Source organism: Macaca fascicularis, chromosome 6 (genome assembly GCF_037993035.2).
Source record: "Macaca fascicularis isolate 582-1 chromosome 6, T2T-MFA8v1.1".
NCBI lineage: Eukaryota > Metazoa > Chordata > Mammalia > Primates > Cercopithecidae > Macaca > Macaca fascicularis.
The window spans coordinates 101,993,341-102,010,156 of record NC_088380.1 but is presented as its reverse complement, the minus strand read 5'-3'; the positions used below and the strand labels follow the sequence as shown (position 1 = coordinate 102,010,156).

General features: G+C 52.5%; 1 protein-coding gene and 2 long non-coding RNA genes across 3 annotated transcripts in view; 2 read left to right on the top strand and 1 right to left on the bottom strand.

Annotated features, from left to right (window-relative positions):
• The window catches only part of LOC135971519 (uncharacterized), a 106,273-nt gene that overhangs the window by 19,635 nt on the left and 69,822 nt on the right, over positions 1–16,816 (top strand). The window lies entirely within an intron of this gene.
• Positions 1,263–2,914, bottom strand: LOC141407033 (uncharacterized). Its single transcript, XR_012413962.1, has 2 exons — positions 2,648–2,914; positions 1,263–2,295 (listed from the first exon to the last, which is right to left on the bottom strand). It is a non-coding gene; the product is annotated as an uncharacterized lncRNA (long non-coding RNA).
• LOC135971126 (uncharacterized) lies at positions 11,958–15,814 on the top strand. The gene is made up of 3 exons (XR_010587205.2): positions 11,958–12,146; positions 12,252–12,350; positions 15,230–15,814. It is a non-coding gene; the product is annotated as an uncharacterized lncRNA (long non-coding RNA).

Sequence of the window (16,816 nt, the reverse complement as noted above, 5' to 3'; positions counted from 1 at the left end):
TAATAGCGTTCATGGTAGCTATTTCTCAAACAAGAAACATGACTTATCGTAAGTTTCTATGGCTGGACACAGTGGCTCACACCTTTAATCCCAGCACTTTGGAAGGCCAAGGTGATAAGGTTTGGCCTCGTCCCCACCCAAATCTCATCTTGAATTGTAGTTCCCATAATCCCCACATGTTGTGGGAGGGACCTGGTAGGAGGTAATTGAATCATGAGGGCGGTTCCCCCATGTTATTCTCGTGACAGTGAGTATGTTCTCACGAGATCTGATGGTTTTATAAGGGGCTTCCCCCTTCACTTGTCATTCTCTTCCATACCACCCTGTGAAGAGGTGCCTTCCACCATGATTGTAAGTTTCCTGAGGCTTCCCCAGCCATGTAGAACTGTGAGTCAATTAAACCTCTTTACTTTTTAGCTCATTCATTATAAATTACCCAGTCTTGGGTATTTCTTCATAGCAGTGTGAGATTAGACTAATATACAAGACAAGAGGATTGCTTGAACTCAGGAGTTTGAGACCAGCCTAGACACAAAGTTTCCACCTACACCTACACCTACACCTACACCTACACACACACACACACAAAATGAGCCAGGCGTGGTGGCACCTTGTCCCAGTTGCTTGAGAGACTGAGGTGAGAGGATCGCTTGAGCCCAGGAGTTCGAGGCTGCAGTGAGCCAAGATCACACCACTGCACTCCAGCCTGGGCGACAGGGTGAGTCCCAGTCTCAAAAATAAGTACATTTGTATAAAATTTGAAAAATAAAGGAGAAGAATCTACCACTCTGGGTGAGGCCCTTATTAATAGTAGCCAGTACTATAAACTCAGGTGTCTGTCTGCCCGACCTTTGCAGGATTTCACAAATGCACTAAGTCTGTTGTCAGGACATCCATGCCTGGACCTTGCCTGGAACCCCCTAGTCACTTGCCTGGCTCCCTTTCTGGAGCCCTGCCCAGAGGCAGCTGCTTTCTCACACCACCCTGTCCAGCTCTTCCCTCTCCCCCCAGCAGCAGCAGCTCCCACTCCTCCTCCCGCCCTTGTCCTTGGCCCTCTGCATGGCATCCACCATGTGCCTCCAGTCACAGCGACGTCAGTCTTTCTAGACAGTAAGCTGTTTGTCTTTTACATTTGCTACAACATCAAGCATAGCACAGAGCCAACAGCTGGCCAAATATGTGAAGTGTTGTCATTTTTAGTTACTATGCTAAAAAAAAAAAAAAAAAAATGGAAAAGGTTTAAGCAAATAACAAAACAAAAAACAAATGAATCCATTTTAATATAAACCCAAGTAAGTATAGGTCTACAATTTCTTCTTTATAATTTTGAAACCCAAATGGCTCAGAAAACTGAAAGATTCTGCAGAAGTTTAGAGCAAACTATTTGATGGCAAAACCTGACTGAACAGATCAGGGCACTGAGTCTTCGTGCTCACACTCGGCGAATCATCAGGTTTGGCTGCAGAAACCCTAGTGTGTCTAGGGTTTCTAGAAGGGCGTGCTATGTTGGGCGGGGCTGTGCAAGTGATGTGAGGAGCTTAGTGAGGAGTGGCTCTTTGCAGGTGAGGAGTGGAGCCTAGTAGGGTGGGGATGCAGGTGAGCTGGGCCTTGGGGATGGGGCTTGCAGGAGATGGGGTGGAGACAGTGGGGCGGGGCTGCAGGCAAGCTGGGCCTTGGGGGCGGGGCTTGCATGGGAGAAGCGTGGCCTTGTGGGGGCAGGGCTGGCAGAAGAGGGTGGGGCTTGGTGATGGACAGGGCTGTTCAGATGAGGGTAGTGGCCTCGTCAGGGGCTGTGGGAAGCTGGGCTAGGTGAACCTTGGTAATCCTCTCTGGCCTTGGTCATGTGGCTCAGGCTGTGCCCAGCAGGGAGGCCGGCCCCATCCAGCTGCGGTCTCCACCCTGAGAGCGAGGGCTCCTCTCCCCCAGCACGGGTTAAAGCAGGGAGGCCAGGCCCCATCGAGGGTGGGGTCTCCGCCCTTCCACGCTGAGAGCGAAGGCTCCCTCCTCCAGCGCGGGTTAAAACACCATGTGTCCACCTGTGCAGTGGCTGGTCCCCATGTGACCTGGAGGGCACAAACCCTGGGTCCTGCCGCTGGTCCGGGGCGTCTGCTTCCCCTTCCTGCAGTTCCTGGGAGGGTCTGTGTGTCCAGGGGGCTCTGATCCCTGCCTCAGGACCACGGGTGAGGGGTCAAGATCGCCCGCTGTGGAGCTGGCCCGGATCTTGGTTCTGTGGATCCTCGCTGTGTAGTTCTGGAGCAGTTCTGTCCTCAGGAGAGCGATCCTCGCAGCTGCTTCCTGGGGTCGTGAGAAGAATTAATAGGCCAACCCCCAGGTAGCTGCTCGTAGCCCTGTGCGGGGCCAGCCCTGTGTCTCCACCAGTTCCTTCCCTTCGTGCTCCACCACACTGTCACATCGCCAGCCTTTATTTCCTTTTCCTTGGACCCAGGCAGCGAGTGCCCCGCTGGCCTTGGCAGCCCCTTCTCTAATCTGTCATCAAATCACTTCCTGACGGACAGCACTGACCAGCCATTGGTGTCACCAAAGCACCAGAAAATAGAATCCAATTTTCCTATTAAGCTGTGCAGAGCTGTCCCAGCCCCACTTCCCACAGGCTGGCCTCATTCACCATGGGATCCGTGGTTCTCACCTGGGGCTGGGGGTGCCCCTGGCATCCGGTGGAGAGTGTCAGGGATGTCCCTCCAGGCCCAGTACAGTCCCCCAGCCAGTGGCCAGCAGACAGCAGCACCCAGCCTGATGTCCCTGTGGCTTCTGGTTCCCTGAGGCCAGTTGTGCTTTGCTGCCTCTTCATCCTCTCAGACGGGTGCCCTCTCTCCACCTTCACTGGTTAGCAGTGTTCCATCCACTAGAGCTCAATGCACTGCCTCCCGGCAGCACAGCCCCTTCTCTTGGCCTGCCGTCTGCGTGTGCCTCGCGGTCTGTGATATGTCCTCACTGGCCCATCAGAGCGAGGCTCCCAGGGACGGAGCTGTTCCTGTTTGCGTCTCTGTCCCACCTTCTCTGAACCTGGCACCGTGTCCTTTGCTGACAGAGGTCTTGGGTTGATTGTCAGCAAAACAGACAATCTATATGGATCTAAATGGCTGTAAACATGCTTGATTGGGGTATTTTAAAAATAATTGGATATGTAAACATTTGAGTGTGACACAGGTGGATTTTCAGGTGAATGGTCTTGTTCTTCAGGGAATAACCACAGGCCCATCCACAAGGACCATTTCTGGCTGATTTATGGAACACTGTTCTACCTGGTTAATTTTGAACGTTATCTCAGCCTGAGAGGTAGGTCAGCATGTGACGAAGATCACTGGTTTGAATCCTAACCTGCTCCTTCGGAGCTGCACCTTCCATGCCTCCGTTTCTTCCTTGGTTAGGTAGGAAAGGTATGAGCTACCTGAGAGTTGTGAGGCCTGCATTGAGTGACCACATTAAAGTGCCAAGAACTGCACCCAGAATGTTGGTATTTAAAGATCTTTAAACATTCTGATACTGCATTTTAGTACCCAGGTAAAACAGCAAAGTTATGACAGATGCAGACGCAGACCCTCGGTGAGGTGGGGGGCTGATGGCAGGAGGTGGATCACCGACCCTGGAATGAGGGCATGGTCTGTTTGAGGCTGAACGAAGTGCACATCATTGCATGTACCACAGAGGTCCCTCTGGTGAAGTCCTGGAAGGGTCCATGTGGCTGAGCCATGCAGTCTTTCCGTGATGTCCAGCAGGAGCAGTGCTTTGAGGTGCAGCCCTGCTCTTGTGTGCACAGCCCTCAACTGTCTCAAAAGTCTGAGGCTTAAAGCAGGCTTGGGGTTTCCTTACACCTCCCGGACATCTAATTTGCCTGGCAAACATGTTTTTCTTGGGTGTAAAGGTGAAGGAGTGGGTGACTCTGGTGAAAGTGTACTAATTACTGCACTTCTGGGTCAGTGGCGCTTGGTTGAAGACACTATCTGCCCTGGGTGGACATCTCTGGGGTGGTGAAAACCGGTGGCTGGATGTCGCGGGGTTGCCAAGAAGATGCCAGCTTTTTCCTCAGTAACAACACCCTACTTTGTTTAGGGAAGCAGCGCATCCAGCTAAAAAACTAATTCTCTTGCACGGCGGAGTGGCTGGTGACACAGGTCCAGATGCTGGGCTGCTGATGGGAGGTCCTGGAGAGGGAGGTGTCGGGAGGCTTTCCCGACCCACAGCAGCCCTGAGCCCTTGTCCGGCCTTCTTGCCCGGGGCATGATGCCTGGAGGGAAAGCAGCTTCAGGGGCCCAAGTGTCAGAAGACAGAGTCCTAGCATGTGGGACAGGCCTGGGCCAGGCTCCTTGGATGATGTCACAGAGCTGCTGCCCATGCGGGGACCACCCACCTCTGAGCCCCATGCAGATTTTCGTCTGTAGCCAAGTGAAATCCTGGTACGGCGAGTGAGGCAGTCAGAGGCACCTTTTGTGGAAGGAGGACAAAGCTGGAGAGAAAGAGGTTTTCCTAAAAGGCACAAGGCACTGATACTTCGTTAGGGATAGGTCCTAGGAGTGTGGTTGCTGATGGGTGAAAAACTGTAGCCAGAGAATAAGTGGGAATGGCCCTTGTTGGTATTTAACTGATTCATTCACGAATGGTCTGAACAGTTGTAGTGAAAAGAATATTTTGGACACAGATGTTTTCATCCTGCTTGACAAGCAGCGTGACTGTAGGCTGTTCCATCCTTCCTGGGTGACAGTGAGAGGGTCTCAGGCCCTTCCGGCCCTGTGCTGGCATTTCCTCAGGGTGTGTGTCCCGTCCCGAATAGGCTGGAATGCCTCTGGGTGCAGCTGAGCCTCTTGAAAAGGTAAGAGTCATGTGACATGCTCTGGGTGAACAGGAAAATGAGGGAGGAGACGGAGAGGGGCCTGGAGGTGAGGAGGATGGTGAGCAACACTGGGGACAGGGGATGGAGGGTAACGCCGGGGACAGGGGATGGAGGGTAACACCACTTCTCCAGGTGCCTTTGGGGGATGCTGCCACCTCTGGCACCCCAGAGTGAAGTCAACAGGATTCTGTCCCCAGGAGTCCCAGAGACTGGCAGCAGGGATTGGCCCAGTATGAACCACCGTTCACTGGCTCCACACCCTGGGACAGGCTCCCTGGTGTTTCCACCGTGGTTTCCCATCTGGACAGTGGGATCCTGAGTGTCCCCATCACAGCTGCGCCCAGAGTCCTGGACTCCAGTGTGTCATTGGCACTCGTTAGCGTTTCTTTTGTCGTGGTCGTGGATGAAGTGGCTCTTTCTTTGTGTGTTCACAGCCCTCCCGCTCACTTTACCTTCTGGGAACACTTTTTAACATAACTTCCTATGTGGGGAGGACTTGAGTGATTAATCGAATGTTTCATCAGGTGTGGTTCTTCTGTTTCCCAGTTTTGACACAACATTTGGTGAAATTTCCAGGGACTCCTGTGGTCAACCTCACAGTTTCACTCTGTCACTTTCTAATGCAGTATTCTTTGGGAGTCTTTTAAATTAAGTGCCGTCATTTAAAAATAAGTTTTATAATATGCAGTTTCAGGTTAATTCTTTACCTTTGTGTGTCAGGCAGTGGCTCCTCACCTGTGAGTAGTCAGAAAGGTTCAGGCAGTTTTCCAGGGCGGTCTTTGCATTTACTGGAACTATTAAGAGCTGATTCTTGCTTAGGCCGTGATTGACACGCAGTGCACGTGAGGCCGTGCCTGGCTTAGCGACTTCTGCAGGCTTAGAGGTCTCTTTCTGTTCTTCCCCAAGCCTGCTCTGCTGTGCTGAGTGTTCACTGCGGGCGACGGTCACACTGTCTGGCAGGGGCCACCGAGGCCACAGGGCGGACTCCACATAGCGGAGCCTGCAGAATGGCAGAGCCCAGCCTCCTCGCCGCCCTTCGTGGGGAGCAGAAAGCACAAGCCTGTGATCAGAGCTGTGCTAGCCCAGAAAGCCTCTCAACAGGTTTAATTTAGGAATCGGCTCCTACCAACTGCCCACGTTTAGGATGTGTTTGAGTTTTTGTGATTTTTCCTGCACTGAAGCTACTGGACTGGCTCTTGAGTCACTGTCATGGGACTTCACATTGCCCCGACGGGAAGCCGTGGGGGAGGAGGGCCGCACAGAGGCTTGCGGCGGTGATAATGAAGGGCTTGTTTCCTCTTGGGACAGCGAGTTCAAGCTCTTTGTAATTGTCAGCGTAAACAGTGACCCGCTGAGGACACGGCTGTAATTCAGGGTGGCATAGTTGATTGTCATCGTTGATATCAGGTACCTGCCTCTAAAATGACAGTACCCATAGTGCAGCTCCAGGAGGGCAGCTCCTGCCAAACACACGTGGTCCTGGGCCCCTGCAGCCAAGGTCGTGCTGCCAGCCAGGCCTGCATCTCTGGGTGCACTGGGATCTTCATGGCACTGAGCGACTCCCTCGTTTGCTTGTGGGGCCCAGCCCTCTGTCCCTCCCGGTCCCCAGTGCGGCTCCTCCCTGTGTTCTCCCAGCCCGGTGCACACCTCCGTCTTCACAGCTTCCGTAGTTTTCTCGTGGACGCCCCAGGTGGGCGCCTGGGCAGGGATCGTGTGTTAGTCGAGTTCTCTCCAGCCATCCCTGGCTCGTGGTTCAGCAGGTCCCTTCACATGAGTCAGCCAGCTGTGTGGCTGCACGTTCAGGATGCTTGTCAGGGGCCTTCCTCAGGTCAGAGCAAGACCAAGGCTCACCTCTGTGGGACTTTGGAGCCCGCCCTGGAGAGACTCCAGTCACGTCCAGAGGGGCTGCCTGGGTCCCCGCGGGCTGGTGGGAGTGACTTCTGAACCACTCGAGGCCCCACTTTCTGTTCCTACACCCCACAAAGCCATTTAAAGCACCATGTTCTGGTACCGTGTGCCTCTCGAGTGTGGCACACAAGCCTGGACGTGGATCTGAGCGGGCGCTGCCTTCCTCAGGCTGTGCTTGTGTTTTGGGGCCCCTGGAGCACTCGTGGCTGTGATTCCCGCCGCTGTCTGAGCTTCCCTAGACGGTCTCACCCGCAGCCTGAGGGCCACATCGGCAGCCACCGAGGAGCGAGGAGACTGCAGGTCCGGTGTTGGTCCCACTCAGTCCTTCTCGACTTTGGTGACAGAGGAGACAGCAAAACTTCAGCTGGGAACCCCAGGCCTTCTCTGCTTGGGGCCCTGGGACTGAGATAGCACAGATCCTGCCATCCACGTGCTGGGGGCCCCTCTGTGCAGCTCCCTCCTCTGGTCAGGGGCCACGCTCTTGAGCTGGGCAGCTCGGGGTCCTTGCACTCAGGGGCTCAGGGCGGGTCCTGGATGCAGAGAGGAGAAGGGTGGCGGTTTGAGCCCAACTGTGTTGGCTTCATTTTCTGCCTCTTGTCCCTAAATACATTTGCAAAGTTTTCCAGATGAAAACTCAGAAGGGATTTTTAATGACTGGAATCTGTGAATTCCATGGAAGCCAAGTCTGTCCACCTCTTTCACCCACCTCACTTCTTCCCATTGGGGCTGATTTTGGCAGCGTTCATAGGGACATGGATGCAAGGGGTGGTGGCCAGCCCTCAGCCCTGCGTCCCTCCCCTCCTCCCCTCAGCGCCACAGCATTTCAGTGTCATCCCCTTCCCTGCACGCGTCCTCATGAAAACCAAGTGCAGTTGGAGGGAGACACCTGAGCCCACTCCCGTGACCTTCCCGGCCAGCCCGGCTGCAGCGGCCCCTCGGCAGTCATCTGTCTGGTGCTGCCTCCGTGCCCCTCCTGTCACCTGACGCTCGTGCTCCTGAATCTTCACGCGTGTGCTCCGTGCAGCCACCTCACGGGCTTCCTGGGAACGGAGACTGTGTCTCACACTGGTCAGAATGCTGTTCTCTGTCCTGTCCACTGAATAGTCCAACACAGAATCATTCCTCTGTGATTATTTATGCTTTGTTATGTAGAGCTGGAATAAAGAAAAAGTGAATTTAGACATTATAGCCATCAAGTTGAAGCTAGGTAATTGCATTAGGGAATTAAATGAGAGCATTTGAGCTTCTCGAGTTCTAATTCCACATCTTCGTATCCCCATCACCCCAAACCCAGTGTCTAACACAGCTCTTGGTCTAGGATTTTCTTGATTAATGCTCTTTGAATTGAACTGGACTGAGCTTAACATTCCCACCCAGAGTCAGAAGCCAGTCCCTGAGCAAATTGCATTTAGAACGTGAGTTTGAACTTACTGTGGTAAGGGGTATCCTACACGCCATAATTCCTAGTCAATATTGGGTATTTAGTCAAATAGACTCAAGTATAGAGAGGCATTGGCCCAACTGGTGAAAGGGCAAGGTACAGTGCTTTAGGTCCAGGTCCCCAATATCAACTATGAAAATAAAACGTTGTCAACTCCAATTACAGCCCTGTCCTCAGCTGGTCACTGTTTATGCTAACAAATATAAACAGCATGAACTTGCTGTCCTGAGAGGCAACACACCCTCCATTCTCTCTGCAGTGCAGCTGCCTTGGTGGATGGAACATGCCCCTCCTCCCTCCCTCCCCCCTCCTCTCTCCCTCCCTCCCCCCTCCCTCCCCCTCCTCTCTCCCCCCTCCTCTCTCCCTCTCCCCCTCCTTCTTCCTGTCTTCTCTCACCTTTCTCCCCCAACCTTCTCTCCTGGGCGAGGGGCAGAAGAGAAGGGACCTCCGGAATCTTCTGCTTCATCCAAGCAGCTTGGGGGCAGCATCAACAGCTGCAATTTGGCTGCCCCAGCAGGTGCCTCAGGGCAGCCTTTCTAATGGGAATCCTGGAATCTTGTCTTTCCTTAATGTGTCCTAAAGGCTGGAGGACATGAAGTGAAACAATGCTCCATGCTCAGTCCTGTGATTTTGTGTATTTATTGGACTTACTTTGAAATTAAACTAAACGATACCCAAGATAGAGCATTAAAAAAAAGAAAAAAGGGCCGGGCGCGGTAGCTCAATCCTGTAATCCCAGCACTTTGGGAGGCTGAGACAGGCAGATCACGAGGTCAGGAGTGGGAGGCTGAGACAGGCAGATCACGAGGTCAGGAGATCGAGATCATCCTGGCTAACACGGTGAAACCCCGTCTCTACTAAAAAATACAAAAAAAAATTAGCCGGACAAGGTGGCGGGCGCCTGTAGTCCCAGCTACTCGGGAGGCTGAGGCAAGAGAATGGCGTAAACCCGGGAGGTGGAGCTTGCAGTGAGCTGAGATCCGACCACTGCACTCCAGCCCAGGCGACAGAGTGAGACTCCGTCTAAAAAAAAAGAAAAAAAGAAAAAAAAGAAAAAAACAGGCTGTGGTGTTTGAAAAACAAACAAAACCGTTTGGTTTGTTGGTTTGTTCTTAGACCTTCACAGGCTACTAGGTCACACGTTTCAGTGTCTCAGCGAGTGACTTTCTCTCTGGAAGCCGTGTCAGCCTCTTGTTTGATGATGTCAGCCACAGCAGAAAGAAGCACTCCGTAGGCCCCGTGCTCAGCACCTTGGCATGAGCTCCTGCCATCTTCTGTTCATGCTCATCACAGCTCTGTGCAGTGGGCGTCCTCCTGATCCATGTGGGAGGATGGAGGATGGAGGCGGAAGGGTGAGTGACGGCAGGAGCACATGAGGGGTCTTTCCTGAGATAGGGAGGGGAACCGGCCCAGGACCTCAGTGCCCATCGCGTCCTTCCTCCTCCTCCTCTGCCTCTGTGACTGTTTGACTCAGACTGCAGCGACAGACATGAGTATGTGCAGAGCGTGTGTGCTCCCTTGGGGGTGTGTGCTCATATTGGCAGGGAGGGATGTGATCGTGTACAGAGCGTGTGTGCACACCTTGGGGGTGTATGCTGGCATTGGCAGGGACAGATGTGAGCACGTACAGAATGTGTGTGCACACCTTGGGGATGTGTGCTGGCATTGGCAGGGACAGATGTGAGTGCGCACAGAATGTGTGCTGGCATTGGCAGGGACAGATGTGTACAGAGCATGTGTGCACACCTCGGGGGTGTGTGCTGTTGTTGGCATGGACAGACATGAGTGTGTACAGAGCGTATGTGTACCCCTGGGGGTGTGTGCTGGTGCTGGCTGGGACAGATGTGTACAGAGCGTGTGTGTACACCTCAGGGTTGTGTGTTGGTATTGGCACGGACAGACGTGAGCGTGTACAGAGCGTGTGTGCACACCTGAGGGTATGTGCTTATGTTGTTTTGTAAGTGGCAAATACGTGGCCCTTGCGTCGGGAGGCCCTGCGCCCATGCTGAGTCCATCAGTGGCCCTCAGGTTGGGGTCTCCATCTCCCCAGACAGCACTCGAGTGTCTTGAGGTTTCAGATTCTTCCTCTCCAGGTACTTGGGCCTCCTCAGGACCAAACACCCAGAACGAGCCAACTGCAAACTACGAGAACGTTCAAATCCATCTTCAGTAGGAAAAGCAAAAGCAATTGGAATAATTTTCCAACATGACCTCGTGGTTAAGCCGTTAGATACTCCAGCCAGCAGATTGAGTCACTTTAAAATTCACGCCGATTAAAATGGTTTTGAGGGTTGCAGAGCTTTACCACTAAACCTTGAAATAATTGAAGCATTCTGCTCTACTTGCTTACTAACTAGGGTTGGAGATAACTTTCAGTCCAAAGTAGCAACCTTCTAAATCCAGCTTAGATGTGAGGCTCCCACTGACACAGGAAGAGACAGTGGCCCTTGTTCACTCTCCTGTGTTCACATACTTTGTCATTTTTTTTGTATCCTGATCATCACTTCTGCTTTTCCAATTGAAACTAAAGGAATTTTAGTTCTGGTTTGGAGAAGCTGTGGTTAGTGGTTTCTTTTCATGGTTTGCTTAATCTCTTAAGTCTGGTGCTTACGTTTACACAAATGCACTTTTCTTTAGTACGACGGTGTTGTTGCCCAGGGCTTCTCCCTCCATATCTGCTCCCCAGGAGGCCCCCTAGGAATGGACGCTGGAGATCCAGCCCCTCCTTCTTTGAGTCCATTGTAGGTTTGGCTCAGAGAAGAAAACAGACCTCTGGGTTAGGTGCCCCTGACTGTTTGCTTGTGAAATGTTTAACAATAAGGTGCCTTCCAAACTAATTTTACACACTGATAGTTGTAGCTTGAAGTATCACTGCAGTCATAAGAACAAAAAACACTCCCATAAAGTAGATAGGCAGAAAAAAGCCATAAAAATTTAATAAAGTACAAATAAAATGGTGTTGTAAGAATGTACAGTGGGAAATGCTCTCAGTCCAGCCAGATCGGCTGTGGCGTCCTCCTGTAAATACATTCAGCCACCTATGGCCCTGATCTCAATCACTACTGTGAATTGTGATCCAGAATGTTCTTGGGGGGCCGATGCCTGGACTTTGCCAGCAGCTGAGTCTGGTTGGGCGTCACGGTGGTGATGAGCTTAGCGCGGCCAGCTGGGCTGAGGGGTGGCCACCCGTGCACTCGCCACGTGCAGTCGTTATTCTGGTGATGGAGTTGCACTCGACGCGGCTTGTCCACCTGGGCTACTTAAAGTACCGGGAATCCAACTGTGAGCGGGTGCCTCCCGACATGGGAGCTGTCTTTCTTATCCAGGGCCCTCTAGCACTGCAGACCCCAGCCGCCGGTCCCTGAGCCCACGGGGAGGCACCGGAGGGCTCTGCTGGGCCATGGAGGTCCCCGAGCAGGTGGTCACTCATTGCTTATGGGTGGTCCATGGCCTGTGAGTTTATTCCCGGGGTCTGTGTGGACAAGGTTAACCAGTTCACAGCTGGGGACTTACACAGGTGACACTAGTTAAAGTGGAATCTATATTAGCTCGCACGGGAGTAGGTGAGGAGCTGGAGGCGAGGGGAGGCGAGGGGAGGCGAGGGGAGGCGAGGGGAGGCGAGGGGAGGCGAGGGGAGGCGAGGGGAGGCGAGGGGAGGCGAGGGGAGGCGAGGGGAGGCGAGGGGAGGCGAGGGGAGGCGAGGGGAGGCTTGGCCCGGCCCGGCCCTAGCACTGAAGCCCGGGCTCCTGACATTTCTGCGTCTTCCTGTTGAGGGGCTGCCAGGGCCCCTGTGGGTCCTGAAGACAGTGGGTGCCCTATGGACCAGGGGATGCGGAAGCCTCTAGAGGCTGCGGGAGGCAAGGAGAGGGTCGCGTCCCCAGAGCCAGCTCTGCCGGCAGCTCGACGTTAGCTGGTGGGACCTGTTTTTGGACTGCAGCTTCCAGAAATGTGAGAAAATAAGTCAGTGTTTAGGGCGCTAAATTTGGGGTGATTTAGTGGAGAAACAGAAAACTAGCCCAGGAAGGTGCACGCATTGAAATGTGCTCTGTCCAGGTGTTCACAGTGGCGTGACGGGGATGGCATCAGGGTTCTGGGAACTGCAGTTTTAGTGAAGGAAGGGGGCTCACCACCCCTTTCCTCATGTGACTGAAGGTACGTATGCCTGCCACACTGCCCAGGACACGGGGACTAGAATTTTGACTTTATTATGGGAACCAAGCCACAGTCAGAACAAAGTGAGGACTGAAATGAGCTTCCTGCAGCCTGAACTGGGAAGAGGAATCGCAAGTAGTTTGTGTTTTTCTGCACAGACCTGTCCTTTCAGATTTTGTTGAGTTCTGGAAAAAGGGAGAAGCACACCTCGGCGAGGGACGGTGTTTCTGGAGGTGGGGCGGCTTCAGCCTGAACGTGGCCGTGTGGCTGGGAGGCTCGGAAACTGCCCTCCAAGGGCACCCATCTGTTCCTTTCTGCACTAATACCTCCTTTACAGAAATTCCAGAAATTCCAGAGCAGTGCGGGAGGCCTCTGGTCTGGATGGGTTTGTGGGGACCGAGGTCATGGGGTGTTGTCCCAAGTACTTATCCTGATGTTGCAGAGGCTCTGTTCCCAAATAATTATTCCACAGTTTCAGAGCCTATATCTGAGTGATAGTCTTAACTTTGTTGCATAAAAGCAAACAAAGTATGTCTTGAGCGTCTAAAAATCCATTTAGTAGTCATGACTGTAACCTCATACATGGGGCTTTGGGATGGAGTGAAAAATCACCGTCACCTGGCGTGGACGCTGCGTGGTATTTCTAGCGTGGTGGCCTGCTCGTGCCTTGAGCTCCATCTGCAGCGTGAGCAAGAGCTGTGCATTTGAGAAATGTGGGCAGGTCAGCTTGCTCCTCCAGGGGGGCTGTGAGGATGTGGGTGAGGGGCCTGGGATGAGGCCACGTCAATGGGAAGGAACTTGGTTGTGTCAGCAGATATGTCTGCCTCTACAGGCCCGCAAGCCAGCCAGAACCCAGTTTTCCTTTGGTCATCTAATGCCAGAAAAAAAACCTGTTTCTTAGAGATTCTCATAATTTATATTAATGAACCATTTGACCCTACATAAAATGTTATAAATGCATAAGGCTTTACAACTTGGCAGATGTGTAACTCACATGTTAGGATTGAATCAAACTGTTGAAGATACTTGTTTCACGTGAAGGTTTTTAGCATTTTATGTGCAAACCAAATGCCAATAGCATTTTGAAAGAGTATTTTGGAATTTTAAACACAGAGTGGGACAGTGCTGGGTCTCTGGGATGCTGGTGGGGTGTATGTGACCACAATCTCTTGGAGCTTGCAAGCAAGCAGGATTCCTAAATTGTCACACCTGCAGTGCTGGAAGTCAAAGTGGATTTCTGTAAACGAGGTATTAGTGGAATAAGGAACAGATGAGTGCCCTTGGAGGGCAGTTTCTGAGCCTCCCAGAGACCCCAGGAAGAAGCGGGGTAGGGGGGAAGTTACCCCCTGGATGGTGGAGCCAGGTTTGCTGGTGGCCCTGGGTGGCAGGTCATTACGTGCAATAAGGAACAGGTGAGCGCCCTTGAGGGCGATTTCTCGGCCCCCTTTGCAACCGCAAGTGGAAGACGCCCCAAAGTGGGGGGTGTTGGGGGTCGAATTTCCAGTGGGGCCGGGTTTGCTGGTGGCCGCTGTGTGGCAGGTCACTGAGTGGAGCGATGGGAGGTGAGTGGAGAGGGAATAGTGGACGTACCCTCCACAGCTACTGCTGGGAGTTGGCTCTGGTAGCAGAGGGGGCATAGAGGGATTCCCATCAGGGGCAACACGGCTGGGGTCCCATGTGCGCTGGACGCTGAGGTGTGGCCATATGTGATCTCAGTCTCCACAGCCACTCTGGGAAGTGGGTTCAGTTACCTTCCCATCTCACATTTGAGAAATCTCAGGGGCTGACATCACAGCTGGGTGGGGTGGAACTAATGTCTCAGGCAGGATGTTGGCCCCAGAGCCCAGCTCTTACCCGCCCTGCTGTTTTCAGTCCACCAAGCTTGTAGAGAGGCGGGTGTGGTGGTGGGGGGCAGAGGTCGTGCGTTTCAGGGGGCTGCTGAGAAACCAACACAGTAGAAGGGGAGCAGGAAATAAACCAGGCAGGAGACACAGGCAGTGCTTGGGAGATCTGCGCAGGGTCTGGGTATAGGGGGCACCTCTGGGCCTGTGAACCCCGTTCTGTGCTCCCGGCTTGCCCAACCTTGGCCCTCAGCCACATGTCTGCTTTAGATGAAATCTCAGTCCCTTGCGTGGTGCGGGCATCTTTTCTCCCTGGCTTTGCCTCTCCTTAAATCAGTCTCAGTGTGGGTGGTGGGGTGGGTGGTGGTCCACGGAATTTGCCCTCCACCTCCCCATCCTTGTCCTATCTGGCCTGTTACCTGAATATGTGTCTCTTCAGAGCCTGCAAATGAGTGGGGGCCACGGCAGCCTCTCGCTGGCCGGCCTCAAACTTTTATTCATCAGAATCATGTTAAATGCTGATTCCTAGGCACCCCATTAGACTCTCTACGCCTGCCTGGCATGGGTACTTTGAGGAAGGTACAGAGGGTTGCTGGGCTGTTCCAGGAGGGAATTTGCATTTGTGGAATGTCTACTGTGTTCCTCCCAGCACCCTACTTTCCACGCACACGTGGCATTAAACCTGGAAGACCTCTGGGTGCTGTGCTGGTGAGGAAGCCCCGCCTGGATGAGGGGCTGCTGGGGCTTGGACTTGATTACTGGGCTGGGGGCTGCTGATGGGATGCCCTGGGAAGTCCTGCTGTGCACTCGGGGGGGTGCAGAAACAGGCTCAGGAAATACAGACCATGGATCTAAAAAATCCTACTGGAAAATCTTTTATGAGCAAATTTGCATCTGACTGAAGATAATCATTGCTTGAGTAATTGGTTTGTTTATAAAACCGGTCCTATGAACTAATAGATTAGTTTTCATTCATGCCTTGTCTATAACGTAAATAGCTGTTACGGCAACCTAAATTAACTTTAAATTTTGTATCAGATTGCATTCCAGATTACAAACAGCTGCTTGATAATCTAATTGATAAAATGGAGGAATTTGGTACTTGGAACCCAGAGTGAAGAGAACAGAATTGCTTTGGTTTCTCAAAAGCGTGTGACGGGTGACCTGGGGTGAAGAGAAGTGGCTGGAGTCATTACACTCGAGGAGATGATCTGGCCCAGCTTTTCTCAGCTGTCTTCTGGATAAAACAAAAGGGCGATAAACGTGGAAAAATTCAGTACTTAGTTTGTCTATGCCCTGAGCTTCTCATACAATCATTAATGTGACCGGGCTGTATCTGAAGCCTCCATACAGGCACAAAGAAATTAGGCTAGATTAAGGCAGCCGGCATCCTCTGGTGCCTGGGCCACATGTCATCTCCTAAAGCCCTTTTGGGTGAAATGACAGTTGCAATGTCTGTTGTTTGGAGGAGTGTAATCTCACGTATGAGATGTAGATTTAAAACACCAAAGCCAGGAAGCTTGGTGGGAGTGGCTGTCTTCCAAGTGGTTTTCTGTGCTGCCATGGACGAGGTGTGGATGTGTCATCCGTTGGTGAGATCCACTGGTGAAGGGGCTAAGCAAACCCTTCGCGGGGGGCGGGGTTGTGAAACTACATCTCTTCTGGCATCCCAAGTAAATACATTTTGTAAAACTTGTGAATTTGACCCTGACCCTAACCCTGAGTGTTGAGTCTGCTGCAGTGTCTGGAGCCGTCTTCGACATTGAGGGTGACTGACTGTAAATGACCGATTCCTCAGTGGTGAAAGTTCAAATTTAGCTTCCCTGAGGAAGCCAGACCTCAGTCACACGTATCTCCATTGTAAACACTGTGGCTTCTACACGAGTGGCTGCAAGTTTCCAGGTTCTCCTTGGAGAAGCAGCCATGCGGTGCTTGGTGATTTGATAACATCAGCCACCTTCTGTCTTCTGTCTAATCATGGTACAAATGATTCTCCTACAAGGAAACGGATCTGGTTTCTTCCCCGATCATTGGAAGAAGCAGCCCACCTAGGGACTGCACCGTCCTCTGCATTTTCACAGCAAAGCCTGTGTCTGTCTGTGAGGAGTGTCATGTGTGTTATGGGAATCATGAGAATTGCCTTAATTCTTCCACTTTTTGAGGGCTCACGCAGCTCTGCCTGTTTTACCTGGGATGAGCAGCGGGTGGTCTCTGGCTGCTGTGCGACTAGGGCTTGGGGTGCATCATCACATCCTGTGGCCTGTCCAGGTGGACATCATTGTCTTTTGCCTGTTGGCTGAGGCAGCTGTGATGCCATGGGGGTCATACTTGTGTCGGGGCCAACCCAGTTCTTCCCGTGTACACCTCTCCTGCTGGAGTGCCTTTCCTTATGATGACGTGTTGAATTAGCGTGGAGAATGCAGAGAGGCTCTGGGCCTCTCCTTCCCATTCTTACTCCCTGGAGCTGTGATGCCCGACAAGGGAGCCCATAGCCAGAGGCTCCTTTAAATTTAATTAGAATAAAGGTTTGATTACATAGCTAAACACATTTGAAAAGAACTTCACAGATTAAATTCCAGATTCAGCCCTTCAGGCCCAGTGGCCACATTTTGGGGCTCAGCAGCT